The sequence below is a fragment of the Callionymus lyra genome, chromosome 17 (genome assembly GCF_982586985.1).
Source record: "Callionymus lyra chromosome 17, fCalLyr1.hap1.1, whole genome shotgun sequence".
NCBI lineage: Eukaryota > Metazoa > Chordata > Actinopteri > Syngnathiformes > Callionymidae > Callionymus > Callionymus lyra.
In genome coordinates this window covers 19,555,110-19,571,005 of record NC_141834.1, presented here as the reverse complement: position 1 = coordinate 19,571,005, position 15,896 = coordinate 19,555,110, and the positions used below count along the sequence as shown (strand labels likewise).

Genomic DNA, 15,896 nt, shown 5'->3' with positions numbered 1-15,896 from the left:
ATGTTGTAAAAGTTACCTCCATGTTTACACAATCCTCTTTTTTGTTCATTTATAAAAAGGTTTAAAATTAGCTTCAGCATAGTAGCTTTACCACGGTAGCTTTAGCATGGTAGCTTTAGCATGGTAGCTTTAGCATGCTAAAACTTATCCATGCATTTATAACGGTTCAGTCTCCTGTGAAAGTCCTGGAACAAACTTTTTTGTAAAATGTTTTTCTATTATTTAAAAAAAGGTTTAAAATTAGCTTTAGCATGGTAGCATGCTAAAGCTAATCCATGCCTTTATAAAGGTTTAGTCTTGTTATAAAGTCCTGGAACAAAAGTTTTTGTAAAACGTTACTTCCATGTTTACACAAAACACTTTTTCGTTAATTTAAAAAAAAGGTTTAAAATTAGCTTTAGCATGGTAGCTTTAGAATGGTAGCATGCTAAAGCTAATCCATGTTTTCATAACGGTTCAGTCTCATGTTATAGTCCAGGAACAAAAGTTTTTGTAAAACGTTACTTCCATGATTACACGAAACACTTTTTCGTTAATTTAAAAAAAAGGTTTAAAATTAGCTTTAGCATGGTAGCTTTAGAATGGTAGCATGCTAAAGCTAATCCATGTTTTTTATAACGGTTCAGTCTCATGTTATAGTCCAGGAACAAAAGTTTTTGTAAAACGTTACTTCCATGTTTACACGAAACACTTTTTCGTTAATTTAAAAAAAAGGTTTAAAATTAGCTTTAGCATGGTAGCTTTAGAATGGTAGCATGCTAAAGCTAATCCATGTTTTTATAACGGTTCAGTCTCATGTTATAGTCCAGGAACAAAAGTTTTTGTAAAAGTTACTTCCATGATTACACGATAAACTTTTTCCGTTAATTAAAAAAAAAAAGCTACATTCTCTCTTCTATGAAACTCTTTCTCTTCCTAAAAAAAAAAACAACCTTCCGAGGCGACGAAAAGGGAGGAGAGACTGGCGAGAAAAGCAAGTGATAGACGGAGCGAGAGACGGAGCGAGAGACGACGGAGGAGTGAAGGGGACTCGTCGTGGAGCGAGAGCTGCTACAATATGACTCTTATGTAAGTCGTCCTGGCTCTCGTCCCTCGGCAGACGCCGGCCTTATATAAGAGCATTAGCTGCTGCTGTGCCGCCGCGCACATGCGCACAACACACACACACACACACACACACACACACTCACACACACACACATGCATCACCCTGCAAACCAAATAAACCAGTGGAGGTTGTTTTTTTTCCCCAACTTCCCGTCTAACAAGTCTTCCTCCTCATTAGGTCCTCATGTCTCCAGCAAGTTTTCCAGCTCAAACCCAATCAGCTCATAGGATCGAGGCCCGTAATTTAATGGACCTGGAACTCACTGGTGAGAACCTGATTAGGCCCCCCCTGGACCTGCACTTCCAGTCAGAGAGGTGGCTGAGGATGAACCCACAGAGAGAGAGAGAGAGGGAGGGAGAGGGAGAGAGAGAGAGAGAGAGAGAGAGAGAGAGAGAGAAAGGGAGAGGGGGAGAGAGAGAGAGTCTGGAACGTGAAGCAGGAAGTTCTCCATGAGTCATGAGATCCAGGTCCTGTATTGCGAGACCCTCGGACCTGCAGATCTAGATCTCTACGTACGAGTCGACACATGTTCCTGGTCCGGGCTGGAAGGATTCATCAAGGATAGAACTCTCTTAAGAATCTTACCAAAAAAAAAAAAAAAGAATTCATGTCTGTGCTAATGGCTACAGAAAACGAATGATGAAATCAATCTAAAGAAAATATATGAAAATGATATAAAATAGCATTTCCTACCAAAAACGAATGAATCAAATACACAGGAGCAACAATACGATATATATTGATACTGTAGTAACAAGTATATATTTGTAGTATACATATAAAAGATATACAAAAATTTCGCTAAATTAAACCAAAAGAAAAATGATCACTAAAGATGTTTTCAAATTCTACCAATGATGATGTTGTTATACAAAAAATACTTGTGATAAATGTGTGTTGAAAATATTAAAGATGTATATTTTGGAAAAACCATAATAAAGCCCATAAATTGTATTTACAAGTAAAAAAAAGAAAAGATTCAAACAATAAAAAATTATACTTACTAAACTTAATAAATACTATCATAAGAAAGATTATTATGTTGTAATGTTAAAAGGTTGTGTTAATGGCTACAGAAAAAAACCTATGGTTTAAAACGAAAAAAAAATGCGAATGAAAATTTCTCACAAAAACACATTCATTAGTATTTATTTAACAACATAAAGTTAACCCTCATGTTATCTCAGGGTCATAGTGACCCAGAGGCCCGCTGGGCATTGACCTTGACCCAGAGACAAGAGATACCACAAGATTTGTTATTATCAAAGTACTGTGTTTTACTACACCATATGTTATACAATTAACAATGATGAACGATGAAGAAAATAATAATCATTAAATATATATTTTTGAAATATGATGATTAAGTACAAAATCTTTACAGTTAAAAAAAAAAGTACTAAAATGCAAAATAACTGACAATTAATAATAATTGTTTTCTTTTCTACTCACTTTTCACAACTATGTTTTGGATTCTTTATAGTGTGTAGAAAGAATAAATAACTTTGAATAAACACACCTTTTTTTTTTCTTCATTGTATTACTTGAAAGTTATTATTATTAATATTATTACTATGTTTATTTTACTACTAAACCACTATATAATTGTAAAATACACAGGTGCTAAATAATTAATAAATAGAACACTGCAGCTAAAAATGCTAACCATAATTATCCTAGAAATTGCTAACCTTAAAGTAGCTTGTTTAAAAGATACTTATATCTCTATATGCTAGTACTGATGTATATTTGTTTTGGATTTTTCCATAGTGTGAGAAATAAGTATATAACTATCAGTAAATACCATTTAAAAAAACAACAAGTACACAGACGTTTATGAATAAAATTCTACAGTCGAAGATGATAAATGAGTTGATAACCTTGAAGAAGCTAATTTTAAAATATGCTTATATTAATATATGAAAATACTGTTTTGGATTCTTTACAGTGTGTAAAATAATTAAATTATTTTCAATAAATACAATTATAAATGAATAACTACAAAATAATTAATAAATAAAAAATAGTAAATAACAGTATACAATCAAAAAGGCTAACCATAAATAAATTGCTAACCTTGAAGAAGCTAGTTTTAAAATATTCATATATTTATACATGTAAATACTGTTTTGGAGTCGTTATAGTGTGTTATATAGATTAATAACTTGCAATAAATACAATTGTAAATGAACAGCTACAAAAGACTGAATAAATAATATTCTACAATAAAAAATGCTAATCATAAATATTTTGCCAACCTTGAAGAAGCTAGTTTTAAAATATTCTTATATTTATACATATAAATACTGTTTTGGATTATTTATAGTGTGTTATATAGATACATCACTTTCAATAAATACAATTATAAACGAATAACTACAAAAGAATGAATAAATAAAAATAATAAGTAAAACTCTACAATAAAAAATGCTAACCATAAATATTTTGCTAACCTTGAAGAAGCTAGTTTTAAAATATTCTTATATTTATACAGTACATGTAAATACTTTTTTGGATTATTTGTGTTATAGTGTATATATAGTGTATAGTGTGTTATATAGATAAATAACTTTCAATAAATACAATTGTAAATGAACAGCTACAAAAGACTGAATAAATAATATTCTACAATAAAAAATGCTAATCATAAATATTTTGCCAACCTTGAAGAAGCTAGTTTTAAAATATTCTTATATTTATACATGTAAATACTGTTTTGGATTATTTATAGTGTGTTATATAGATACATCACTTTCAATAAATACAATTATAAACGAATAACTACAAAAGAATGAATAAATAAAAATAATAAGTAAAACTCTTTTTGCTAACCTTGAAGAAGCTAGTTTTAAAATATTCTTATATTTATACAGTACATGTAAATACTTTTTTGGATTATTTGTGTTATAGTGTATATATAGTGTATAGTGTGTTATATAGATAAATAACTTTCAATAAATACAATTATAGACCAATAACTACAAAAGACTGAATAAATAATATTCTACAATCAAAAATGCTAACCAAAAATAAATTGCTAACCCTAAACCCTAGCTAGTGCATGCTAACGTCACGTGACGCTCCCCAGCTCCTACTGTAAAACAGGAAGCGCCGTCGTCACCTCATGCATATTGATGAGCAGTGGGCGGGGCCGGGCGGCCCTACTGGCGGAGTGGCGGAAAGGGGGCGTGGCCCAGCGGACCTGCCGCGCGGGTGCGGAGCCGCCGTGTCCGTGTGTGTGTTTGGCGTGAATGTTGTTGTGTTGTTGTGTTGTTGTGACGCGAGACACCGCCGTCAACACCGGAGACATTCTTTTTTGTTGACCCTCCGGTTTTTACGTGAAGCCCTCGCCGCCGACGGAAGCCCGTCACGATCCAGGAAATGCGGACTTGAGGCTCCCGTCAGTGAAGCAGCAGCTCCAGCTCTACGGTAACGTTTCTCCTCGTTTCTCCTGCTGCTCCAGGATCTTCTCCAACATCTCGAGGCGGGTTTGAACGCGAGCGTCTCGGTGTCTTTTATTTTACATTTAATTGCTGCCAAGAGTGAGTGACAGCGCATCCTCACCTATTGTGCCTGTGAGTGACAGATGGACACTGTTGGAGGTTCAGGCCTGTGAGGAGGACTTTCTTCTTCTTCTTCTTCTGTTTCTTCTTCTTCTTCTTCTACTACTGTGGCGTTTTTACCGGATGACATCATTGTTTTCTCTCGCTCATGTGGGTCACGCTCAGTTCACGGGAGAAAATACCTGCAGGTTGACTCAGGTGAGTCCAGCAGAGGAACCGTTGAGGGTTTTGTTGGATCCAAGGTTGAGAGACACATGTGGCTCCTTCAGGTCCTCAGATTAAATCCTTCTCAGGGGCCACATTTGTATATACAAATGCTCTTGTAACGGAGTAAAATCAGGGTAAATATGATACAAGAAGTAAGTAATTTATATATATATAGAGCTATTATACTATAGTATTTTATTTACCTGTCTGTTGTTATTTTATTTAATTTCTTAGTTAATTTATGAACTATTTATTTAACGTCATTTCCTTTGTAATTTTTAAAGCATGTAGGTACGTCCAAAAAAGTTTTATATAAATATGATGTAATATTATTATTATTTAAAAAGTCTCCCATTTAATTTTATTGTATTTCCTTTATCTCATTTGAATTTATTTATATATATTTAATTATTTTATTCAGTACTTTAAACACCTTAAAGAACATCTGTGTGTATGTGTTCACTTGCATTACACAGTTTCTGATACTTCTTTTTTATTTTGAAAATCCATTTTATAAAGCATTTGCCGTTTTATATTAACTTAACCCTTGTCTTATCTCAGGGGTCAATGTGACCCGCAGGCCCTGAAAACAAATGTACTTGTTTTATCCCCTGAGATAACATAAGCGTTACATCTTTTTGAGCGGCAATAACAGTCTTTAAACAAAAACCCTATATTCATATTCAGAGACTAGTATAATAAATTCTTAATAGACTCGTTTCTACATGACCTTTGACCTCATGAGGGGTACCATAAATAACCAAAAAGAGTTCCCTCGGCTGGTTCCGTTCAGCTGAAGAACCCAGAGAAGTATCGGCTGTCCAGGTCTGATCTTGTCGCTGATAGTATTCAGTATTTATTTAAATTATTTGTTTCTCTCTTGTTGTAGCGTTTGTTCACCTCAACATGTATTTCACTGTAAGGGTTTTTTTTAGGCTTTTGCTTAAATTTATTTTGGATTATTTTCATAATTTGTTAAATAAAAAAAAATGGCCTTATCTTTTCTAAATATTTGATCATAGTTTATTATAGTTTCTTTCCCAAATCTTTTTAAAACATGTATTTCTTTCGTATTATCTATTATCTTCTTGCACTGTTGTTTTTTAATTCTACTTTTTTTTTTTTGGTAATTTGAACTAAGTTCGAGGTGAAATGTGAGAAAATATCAATTCACTTAAATATAGGGATATTTCTTTCATGGTACTTTATCCATATTATTTATTTATTTTGTCTTTCAAACCATATTTTATTCTTTATCATGGGTCTTTAATGGTTTATATTTCAATAAAATGTCTGTTATATAAAGTAATTGAAAAAAGAACTACAATTAACATGCAAAATCTCCCTGCGTTTTTTCATGTTTGTGTTGCAATTAAACCTTTGGCCACTAGATGGCACCAGTCCTTACGTCGCTGGCAGCTAAAAAAACAATAAGGAACAATGTGAGATCTTGACGATGACTGAGGACGAGAGGATACAGTGACTCCAGCAGCTTTTAAAGTTGATGTTTGGACATATTTTGGTTTGAAAACAAATGAAAGCAGTTACGACTTCGTCAAGAGTCATGTGGTCTATAAATACTACAACACCAGAGTCAAGTACTGGACAATACTACAAATATATCCTTGTTACTACACTATCACAACACCAGAGTCAAGTACTGGACAATACTACAAATATATCCTTGTTACTACACTATCACAACACCAGAGTCAAGTACTGGACAATACTACACATATATCCTTGTTACTACACTATCAGAACACAAGAGTCAAGTACTGGACAATACTACACATATATACTTGTTACTACACTATCAGAACACCAGAGTCAAGTACTATACAATACTACACATATATACTTGTTACTACACTATCACAACACCAGAGTCAAGTACTGGACAATACTACACATATATACTTGTTACTACACTATCAGAACACCACAGTCAAGTACTGGACAATACTACACATATATCCTTGTTACTACACTATCAGAACACCAGAGTCAAGTACTGGACAATACTACACATATATCCTTGTTACTACACTATCAGAACACCAGAGTCAAGTACTGAACAATACTACACATGTATACTTGTTACTACACTATCAGAACACCAGAGTCAAGTACTGGACAATACTACACATATATCCTTGTTACTACACTATCACAACACCAGAGTCAAGTACTATACAATACTACACATATATACTTGTTACTACAGTATCACTATATATTGTGTCGTTGACCCTGTATCGTGTTACGTATCTTATGCCAGATTCTTGCTAATACACACCGTAGTATACCGTAGTATAATGAGTAAAAGTGTGAAGAACGACACTTTCCAAGGTCGCTGTGTTACATGCCTGGAAGTTAAGGTCATGTCGGAGGTGACTTCATGGTCGCGCTGCAGAAGCTAATCATGATGGATGGAAGGTGACAGAGCAGCTGGAGGTGCAGCTCAAGTCTCTGGCGACCGCGGGTCACGTTGTTTAGATCGAAACCACGGCGACAGTAACCGATAAGAACCCAGATTTAACCATAAGGACCCACAGATGAGGGCGTCAGCTTCATTCTTTTGTTTTTTTCTTCCAATTCTACTTCGCTTTTCCGCCATTTTGACTTTCACCTATCGTTAGACCAGTCCTGAGCTGACAACCTACTTTTTGGTTTCAATTTTAAATCCTGTGTGAAGGTGTTTCTCAAGACCAGATAACTTGTTCAAAGACTCAACTTGGGAAGTGTCTTGAAGTGTTAAAGGAATGTTCAACTGGTCCAACCCTAGTATCTTTTATACGTTTATAACTCTCTCCATTGGGCTGAGGGGGCGTCATCTTCACCAAGGATACAAATGGCCATTTTCCACCGGCTTTTCCGAGGCCTACTCGACGCTACTGGACTTTCCCTGCTTATGTACATCCAAGCCAACATTTAAGCTAGCACCACAAATATGTCATTAACCCTAAACCCTGAACCCGGAACCCTGAACCCTAAACCCTAACCCCTGAACCCTTAACCCTTAACCCTGAACCCTAAACCCTGAACCCTGAACCCTAAACCCTAAACCCTGAACCCTGAACCCTGAACCCTGAACCCTTAACCCTGAACCCTTAACCCTGAACCCTGAACCCTGAACCCTGAACCCTAAACCCTGAACCCTGAACCCTGAACCCTTAACCCTGAACCCTAAACCCTAAACCCTGAACCCTGAACCCTAAACCCTAAACCCTAAACCCTCAACCCTCAACCCTCAACCCTCAACCCTAACCCTAACCCCAACACCAACCACCGCCCTAACCACAACTCCGGCCCGAACCCCAACCGTAATCCTAACCCTTACTCAACCCTAACTCAACTACAGCGAGTGACGTCATGAATGAAGACAAACACAATAAACAAACCCGCCATTTAAAAGTAAAAACTGCGTGGAGTAGTTTGGTATGCAAGACTGAAAAGTCGTTCCGTGGTCCCTAGACAGGGTCCAGACCTTTATGTGTCTGTTAACGACATCATTTCCCTCCATAGTTTCGTAGCGTTATGCGAGCCGTGTCCGACACGAGTAGGTATCACGCCCCGGTGGAATCACAATAGAGTAGAGTTGACTCGTGAGTAGGAACTGTGTAGTGGTTTAGCGCCAAAAGACGTCGTCTTCTCCGGTCACGTATACACCAACTTTTACTGGGAGAAAGTTGAGATCGTCGCTGGACGAAGTGGAGTTGAAATCACTTGATCCTGGTCCTGGTCTCTTCCCACCTGGAAGGCAAAACGCCCCCATTGAAAGTCATCTTTAATCACCAAAAACCACCAAAACCAACTCTACTTTAATAACCAAAACCAACTCATTCCTGACTCGGAAAAGTAGCAGCTCTACTGGGAATCCCCGGTGAATGCTGGAACTCCTTACCCTGTTTAAAATAAAGGGCAGCTACCCGTCCCAAAAGACCGTCCCCCAGGTCCTGGTCTTGAATGGTATTGTACCAAAAAGTCAATGACTCTCAGCAGCTAACGGTCTCAAGGGTTCATCTCCTCCTCTCCTTCAACCCCGGTCACCTCTTCACTGGACCGTCGCCCTCGTCTCGTAACAATCGTGGACACAAGAGTGTGTCGACGCACACGTTCGGCGTGAGAATCACTGGGCAGCGCCGGGTCTCGGTAGAAAAGCAGGCGCAGTAAAGAAGTGTCGGCCGCGGTCGGTTCAGCCGGACGACCGTTCAGAGGCCAACGTGCAATTACTTCTCCCCGAGTCAGCACAAAGTGGCGTCCTTGTGCTCCACTCTGGTCTGGATCGGGACCACTTGTGGTGCCGGGGCTGAAGGGAAGGTGCTAAGTCAGCAGGCACCCAAGGAGAGTCCCACCCCTGTCGGCCCGCTCGCTTCCAAGAGTCTGACATCATAGAAGGGTTTGATCGTCGGCGGTTCTGGATTACTGCCATTTTTTTTTTTGGTTTGAAGGTTTATGAGGATGAAGGCGTTGAACGCTCGCCACCTTCGGTGCGTTTGATCGTTGGCAGAGACGCTCGACTCGTGTTCGAGATAATGACTGAAGTTTGGACGTGTTGTCGTCATCGCTGCTGGTTCGACCGGTTCTCACAGCGACCATCCAACGCACGCTTGTTACCGACACAGTCGTGGTTTTGTATGGAAGTAGATCCTCAGTGTATTCAGGGTTGAATTCAACACTTTAAATGTGAAATTTTGAGATACTTTAATTGAAAATGTGTTGTTTTGATTGTTAAACATGTTTTATTGATTATTTGAATTCAATAGTTTGAAAATCTTAAGGTTAAATTTGTGTTTTTTTTTTTCATAATTTAATTTAAAAAAATCTAATATTTATAAAATGAGTTTGGTATTCTAATTCCAATAATTCCAAAATACATTTTTTTTATTATATTTTCTAAACATGTTTTATTCGTAGTCTTTTAAATTTAATATAAAAATGTTGGTATTAAAGTGACACCAGACATTTTGGAGCTACTTTTTCAAACTTTTTAACATTTATTCATCTAATTCATTAGTTTACTTGTCTAATTTCAACCACTTTATTTTGAAGGTATCTATATTTGGATAAAAATAAAATAAAATAAAACTGTGTCAAAACATTTTCTTCGCCTTATGTGAGTTGGTGTCGGGGGGGCAGCCATTAAAGTAAAGAGGCCCAGACTTCCTTGTATTCAGAAGGCTCTCCTTCTCTATACAGAGGTGCTAATGCTTATGCTAATGCTAACGATTCTCAAGTTCTGTCGGTCGAAAACACAAATTTCATCGTCCCAGGTGTGAGTAGGAACAGGTGCCTTTTGGCTCAGCTCTTTATACACATTGCGAGGAAGGAAATTCCCTGAAAAGCACCATGGACTCAGATTTAGAGGAGCTTGAGTCGTACATGATTAGGTTGAAATCCAGATGTTGACTCTGAATCAATTATAGTTACTAACAATATATATTTCTTTAAATGACTGAAGATCTCAACAGAGTCTTCAATCCGACACAAAGATCGAGTCTTCAATCCGACAAAAAGATCGAGTCTTCAATCCGACAAAAAGATCGAGTCTTCAATTCGACAAAAAGATCGAGTCTTCAATCCGACAAAAAAATCAAGTCCTTCATCCGACAAAAAGATCAAGTCTTCCATCCGACAAAAAGATAGAGTCTTCAATCCGACAAAAAGATTGAGTCTTAAATCCCATAAAAAGATCGAGTCTTCAATCCGACAAAAAGATCAAATCAGACAAATAGATCGAGTCTTCAATCTGACAAAAAGATCAAGTCTTCCATCCGACAAAAAGATCGAGTCTTCAATCCAACAAAAAGATCAAGTCTTTCATCCGACAAAAAGATCAAGTCTTCAATCCAACAAAAAGATTGAGTCTTCAATCCGACAAAAAGATCAAGTCTTCAATCCAACAAAAAGATCGAGTCTTCAATCTGACAAAAAGATCGAGTCTTCAATTCGACAAAAAGATCAAGTCAGACAAAAAGATCAAGTCTTCAATCCGACAAAAAGATCAAGTCTTCAATCCGACAAAAAGATCGAGTCTTCAATCCGACAAAAAGATCGAATCTTCAATCTGACCAAAAGATCAATTCTTCAATCCGACAAAAAGATCAAGTCAGACAAAAAGATCAAGTCTTTCATCCGACAAAAAGATCAAGTCTTCAATCCGACAAAAAGATCGAGTCTTCAATCCGACAAAAAGATCGAGTCTTCAATCTGACAAAAAGATCAAGTCTTCAATCCGACAAAAAGATCAAGTCAGACAAAAAGATCAAGTCTTCAATCCGACAAAAAGATCAAGTCTTCAATCCGACAAAAAGATCAAGTCAGACAAAAAGATCAAGTCTTCAATCCGACAAAAAGATCAAGTCTTCAATCCGACAAAAGGGGCGTGGTCTATAATCTCACTGGCACTCGTCAAATCCTGCAACGGTTTGATTAATCCTGCAGGAGAAGAATGGAGTCTCTGTCACACACACACCGAACCAGGAACTACAAACGTAGGATACACACTCGACAAACACAAAACACAAGAGATTAAAAAAAAAAGTTTTTGTACGACGACACCGCCCGTGTGTTTGGCTCGTATGTTTTCCTTCTGTCATTCGTGACCTTGAAATCACCTTGAACATCTCAGTTAAGAAAATATTTACTTTAGATTGACTTGGTATTTGTTTTGAGTTCTTGTTGTAGCTTTTAGGGGTTTAGTGCTTGTGGTTTACAAATGGGGTTAGTGGCGGTGGTGGGAGGGGGGGGGTTGATTTCTCCACCACAGAAACACAAAACAAACAACTAACAACACAATTACTGTTTATGTGAGATTAGACTTTGCAAATACTGCGTGCAATGGAAACCTGTGGTTGATTATAGTGTTTCTCTTGCCCGGTAAACTTGAAAAAAACCTATGTTTTCATATATTTCATCCAAAATAACTATATTTATGTTTTTTGGGGAGTAATTTCAAATTTGACAAACCTATAGTAAAAACTACCAAATATTTGTGGTTCCTTCAATCTTTATCTACAATTATGTTTGTGTATTGGCAAGAATTTTAGGATACGATATATAGTGATACTGTAGTAACAAGTGTAAGTATATGTGTAGTATTGTCGAGTACTTGACTCTGGTACTGTGATAGTGTAGTAACAAGTATATATGTGTAGTATTGTCGAAATACTTGACTATGGTGTGTTGATACTGTAGTAACAAGTATACTGTATATGTGTAGTATTGTCCAGTACTTGACTCTGGTGTTGTGATAGTGTAGTAACAAGTACTGTATATATGTGTAGTATTGTCCAGTACTTGACTCTGGTGTTGTGATAGTGTAGTAACAAGGATATATGTGTATTATTGTCAAGTACTTGACTCTGGTGTTGTGATATTGTAGTAACAAGGATATATGTGTATTACTGTCGAGTACTTGACTCTGGTGTTGTGATAGTGTAGTAACAAGTATATATGTGTAGTATTGTGCAGTACTTAACTCTGGTGTTGCAGTATTTACAGACAACGTGACTCTTGACGAAGTTGTAACTGCTTTCATTTGTTTTCAAACCAAAATATGTCCAAACATCAGCTTGAAAAGCTGCTGGAGTCACTGTATCCTCTCGTCCTCAGTCATCACCGGGAACTTGCACTATTTCTTTGTTCCTTTAGCTGCAGAGGACATAACGACCGCTGCCATCTAGTGGACGGAGGTTTAGTTGCAACACAAAACGACAAACTTGATTAGAATATGAACCATTAAAGACACTTAACAAAAATCAAACATGCTTTGAAAACAACAAACAACATGATTTATTTTTTTAAATAAATACAGTGCTGTTGAATATTAACATGGTACCATTAAAAAAGTATCTCAAATAGTAAGTGTGTAATTATTTTATTTTAACCCCTAGTAGTGTTTTCAAAGTATAGAAAATAATTTTATTTATTTATTTATTGCACAACATCAGACCTGAAACTTGTTATTATAGTTGTTTTTCTATTATATATATATATATATATATATATAACTTTCAATTGTGACATGTTGCAATTGATGTTTTGTTTTTTTTGCTTTTGCTAAACTGAGGGTCTTATTTGAATCCTTTTGTTCATGGAAAATAGTTTTGCGTTTCAAATATTGGAGTATGGTAAGAATGCTAACCGCTAGCTACAATGCTACTTGGCTGAAGCTAAGTGTTAGCGTTGTTAGCTAACAATTGTTTTCATATCCAAGAACCACAAGCTCGACACTGAAACCTTATGTTCGTCTGCACTACACACATCGTCGTAGAACAACGTTGTCGGCCAGCTTGATCTAGTGTGTGTCGGTGTGTGTGTGTGTGTCGGTGTGTGTGTGTCGGTGTGTGTGTGTGTGTGTGTTGGCCTGCTCCCCTGTGTGCCAGCAGGTTATGTAAAGCTATATGTGGACAGTGATGCACAACCTCGGAGACACACACACTGTCGAGGGTTTACTCATCCAAACACACTTTCCTGGGAGTTAATGATTGGCTCAGCAAAGTTGCCAGAAAGAATGTTCGTAACAACCTCCTTAAAATCCTCTCTTGTTTCCTCACACGTGTCCACTTTCTATAGTGTGTGTCTGTGTGTGTGTGTGTGTGTGTGTGTGTGTGTGTTGACTGTCCACGGTGTTGTGTAACGGCAGGTATGTTCTCGAGCCATAGTGAAAGTGTGACGTTGACGACTGACACACATTGAAGCTGCTGAGGATTCTCTTGTTTCTGGAGCAGTAATGACGACTTGTGTGTGTGTCTGTCTGTGTGTGTGTGTGTGTGTGTGTGGTTATTGATCAGAGCTGTTGTGGTATTAAATTTCAGGGTCTGGTCTAACCCTCCATGCTGACCACACCCCAGTATCACACTGACCCGACACCATCTATTCACTTTATTTTCACTGCATTTGTGTATTTTACACAATAATGTATCGATACACTTCGATGTTGTGATGTTATTGTCATGATGCTGTGTCAGTATTTAACACTGTTGTGTTGTTTTTGTTGGGCTTTCAAATCATATTTTATCATTGTTTATGGTTTATATTTTTAATTCAAATTACAATTAAAATTCAAATATTCAAGGTGTTTGTTTAGCTTAATTTAATTCAATTTAACAGAAAAAATATATTTATTTCTTGTTGTTTTAACCTTAATTTATTTGGGACATTTTGATCTTTTCATTTTTTACTAAATGTTTCTTTTTAATTTCGCATTCAAATGCTTTTTAAAATAATTAAATTTGATTTTTCCCCCCCCATGTTGTTTTGGTAATTTAAACTAAGTTTATCGTTTCTTTTCCAGTCACTAGGGGAGTGAAAAGTATTGATACACTTATATGTATTATTATATATATTATATATTATTTCTTCATGAGTTGATATTCAACAGCATTGTATCTTTTTGGGAGGGGCCTTAAAATCATATTTTAGCATAGTTATTTTATGTTTTTATTTCATAAAATGTGTGTACATAAAAAAAGAAACCTGAAAATTGTGAATATTAAAGGTGTTTGTTCATATTTGTGTTGCAATTTAACTGAAAAAATACCAATTTAAGCTCTTTAACCTTCATTTATTTGGTACATTTTGACTTTTTTTTGTATTAAATTGTCTTTTAATTTCAATTTCCTAATCACTTTTCCTAATTTGATTTTCTTTTTTCCCAAAAACATTTTAAAAAATATATAGGAAAGAAAGAAAATATGTAATTATTGACTTATGAACTTATTGTGTAAGTGTGTGTTGTTGGGATGTGTGACTCTATTGTATCATCAGTGTGTGTTTGTACAAAACTCTCTTTTCATTGAAATATTTACATTAGAAAATGATCTTAAGCTCCGCCCACTGAAAACACTGGGGATCAAATCTTGTCGACCATAACCACGCCCACTCTGCTGTGATTGGTCAAACATGGAAGTTTGTCACCGCGCGTCATCGATCCCGGAAGTCTCCACCTCCAAGTGACTCGTTGTATAAACAAAGCTGGGCGTGATTACAGCTGGAAGAGGAGTGAAGCCATTATTACGTCATAATGGACTCTCGTAACCTCTCGTTCGTCCAGATTTCAGAGCAACTTTATAAAGTAATAAGTGTAAAACATTGTCATGATGAGGAACTTAATGCATCTTGAAGATGAAGAACGTTTACTACATGTAAGGAGAGTTGGGTTTCTACTTTGGTAGGATGTTACAGCGCGTCTTGTTGAGTTGTCCTGGGCAAAATATCCTACCCTGCTCTTCCCTACATCTACTTCAGAAGTCCGGTACAGAACCCGGCCTCTCCGAGAAGACCACGAGGGTTGTTTTGTTTTTGTCCACATCTTAGATTTGTTTAGAGCAAAACTCATTCAGATTTGGGACATGGTTGGAAGTATCTAGCGCCCCCTAGATGATGTCCGTGAGGGTGTTCTTCAGGGCCATCGGTGAGTTATAGAACCTGTAGCTCTACTTCACAGGAGCTGAAGGTCTGACTCAGTAGATACTTCCATTCTACACGTGGAACCTCAAAGAAAAGTCGTATTTGTGCGACAGAATGTCGTCTCCAAATACGTCCCGCTCACCGAGCGTCCTCATCTGTGTCAGCGAGGCTGCGGTAACTCTTTCTGGGACGCCAGTGGAGATTGGAGGGGATTTCTGCTCCGTGGGAGGGTGAGAGAGCTTTGGGGAAAATCCTTCCAACCCTGTCGAGGATCTGCCAAGCAAAGCTCAGGCCGAGTCACCGGAGCGCCGCGGTCCGGCTCACCACGGAATCCTCCTGCACTTTTTTTTTTTAGATCCCGGTGGAAAGTTGCAGGATCCAGACGAGGTTTTGTGTCGTCGTGTTCTCTCACCTGCTTCCTCCCCCTGCAGGAGCTTTGAAGCATAATCCTTATCTTCTATATAAACCCAGAGAGATCCAATAAACAAACGTTACGTAATCCTAAATATCTTCACCAGATAGAAACACACGTTCAACATGTGACGGCTTTAGTCGCTGCTCGTCCTCCAACAGAACCTTTGACTCGAATAACATCGTCCTTC

The 15,896-nt window shown here is 37.1% G+C and overlaps 1 protein-coding gene across 2 annotated transcripts in view; it reads left to right on the top strand.

Moving 5' to 3' along the window:
• The first annotated feature begins 4,303 nt into the window (after positions 1-4,303).
• The window catches only part of hivep3b (HIVEP zinc finger 3b), a 58,996-nt gene continuing 47,403 nt past the window's right edge, over positions 4,304-15,896 (top strand). For both annotated transcript variants that reach the window (XM_087779110.1, XM_087779108.1), the window contains exon 1: positions 4,304-4,537. The gene's annotated coding sequence lies outside the window, so the exon portion shown is untranslated. The remainder of the gene's footprint in view (positions 4,538-15,896) is intronic.